Source organism: Mytilus trossulus, chromosome 1 (genome assembly GCF_036588685.1).
Source record: "Mytilus trossulus isolate FHL-02 chromosome 1, PNRI_Mtr1.1.1.hap1, whole genome shotgun sequence".
Taxonomy (NCBI): Eukaryota; Metazoa; Mollusca; class Bivalvia; order Mytilida; family Mytilidae; genus Mytilus; species Mytilus trossulus.
This window is the reverse complement of record NC_086373.1, coordinates 32,991,694-32,994,111: the sequence shown is the minus strand read 5'-3', so window position 1 is coordinate 32,994,111 and position 2,418 is coordinate 32,991,694.

Below are 2,418 nucleotides of genomic sequence, written 5' to 3'. Positions count from 1 at the left end.
GAAAATCGGGTAGAATCTCTAATTTGGCATTAAAATCAGAAAGATCATATCATACAAAACATGTGTAGTAAGTTTCAAGTTGATTGAACTACAACTTCATCAAAAACTACCTGGACCAAAAACTTTAACCTGAAGCAGGACAGACGGACGAACCGACGGACAAACAGACGAACAGATGGACAAACAGGGGGACTAACGATCAGAGGGATGCTCAGACCAGAAAACAAAATGCCCATACATGGGGCATAAAAAATGTGTACTACTTTAGTGTCATACTAAACCAATCCAATAGTCCTGTTTTAAATACTGCCTCATCAAAAACAAGGAAGGAGTCATAAGACACGTCAACATATAGAGTTTTTAAAGTTAATTTTTTATATTAAATTGGTAATTTATTAATACTTGAGCCCCTTTAAACTTCTGTGTATTAACAGCCAAAGAGGACCCAAGAGATATTCCAACTTTCCAAAACAAACAAAAAAACTCAGGGACAAGGACACCAATATTTATATTTATTATCATTATCTAAGACAATGACATAATACAATCTCTTAAAGATTTATCAAAGCATTGCTAAAAACTCAAGATTCTGAACCTAGATATCCCCAAAAAAACTTGGAGAGTCATTCAAAACAATGAATAAATAATCATAAAATTGAGAATGGAAATGGGGAATATTTCTCAGAGACAACAACCAGATCAAAGAGCAGATAACATAAACTTACATTACAACCACTCACTGGCAAAAACTATAAAACAATATATGGACTTAACCATTTATTCAAGATACAAATGTTATTTTGCTATTTATCAGTGCATCATCAGCAAAGCTATTTCAATAAAAACATATCAAAGCGAAGAAAAATGAACTTGACAACATGATCTTTTTTTTAAAACAATCATATTGTGAACAATATACATTTTCATCCATGCTTCTAGATAATTTTTAACATCAATTCATGGAAAAATCTTAATGTCATAATAAACGGGTGACCAGTGATAAATAATGTTATTCCAATTCTTGAACCAATGCATACAAACATCATAAACTTAGTCTTCTTTGCATGATTTTATCATTTTTTTCGCATAAATTTCATATAATCATCAATTTTTGTTTTCAATTGGTCAGTGTTTCACGGTCATTGAAAATATGGCAGGTATTAAAGTTCCTGTTTTGAAGACGAAGTTTAACTATTGTCACCTGTTTTTCAACAAACAACAAAAAAGCATGGATATTGTGCACATGTTTAACATGTACAATCAGATAATAGTTAATTTTAAGGACATCCATGCATATTGCTATCACCAGAATTTTACGAGATGGGTCACACTGAAGCCACTTTGCATATGGAAAATATGTCGGGGAATTGCTTCTTCTAAATATGAACACATTAAAGAATTTTCTTCAGAAAAAAAGTCTATGTACATAAGTTTTATAATGAAAACTATCCATTGAGTTATAAAAAACATATGCATTATTTTTTTTTAATTTGAGGTTTCTTATGACTTTAAAATTTTGAGCAGATACATGTACGAAACTCTTCACATAAATTAATGCAAGTGACTAAATACATATTGTTTAGTAGATTTGTATAACTATAAATCAATGTTTTTGTAAGAGAGTATATCAAAAATAATATCCTATTTAAAATTACAATAATGCAAAATTACCACAATAAGAATTTTTTAGTTAGGGTATTCTGCATCGTGTTCAAAGAAATCTATTATCAATTGATTTTTGTCAATTTAAAAAGGAACACAACTTGAGAATGACTTTAGTGATGCAATCAGAATTTGAACTTATTCAGTGCTTGGAGTTAATAAGCATTGTGTAAGAGTTTTATAACAATGTGTTAGCCAAAAATAGAAATTGAGTGATGAAACAGCAAATTATGCAATTAATCCATTTGCAAAAGAATATTTAAAGTGGCGCCACCTAATAAAATTTTGCACTACATCTGTGTTGGGTGGTAAGTAATACGCATTGAAGTCTCATAACTTTTTGTGGAGGCAAACAAAAGTTAAAGTGCTGAAACTGCAAATTTAGCAATGTTTACATATGTAAATGGACATAACTCAAGAGTACTATTGATGCCATTCAAATTTGAACTAGATCTGTGTTTGTTGGTAATAAACAGTGTGCATAAGTTTCATAACGTTTTGTTGAGGCCAACTTAAGTTAGAGAACAGAAACTAGTTTTTAGACTTACAGACAGGAGGTTAAAACTTAATGGGGTGGTGGGGAATAATTTAGTATACAGATATTGTAGATGTACCAAAAGAACATTCTATTATTTCACAATTAATGATTAATGATTAACATATTTCTAGGAAATACACTTAGTTTATGAGAATAATAAACATTTGCAATATCAGTACTATCTATGGCTAGTCCAAAAATCTCTTTGAATGACTATC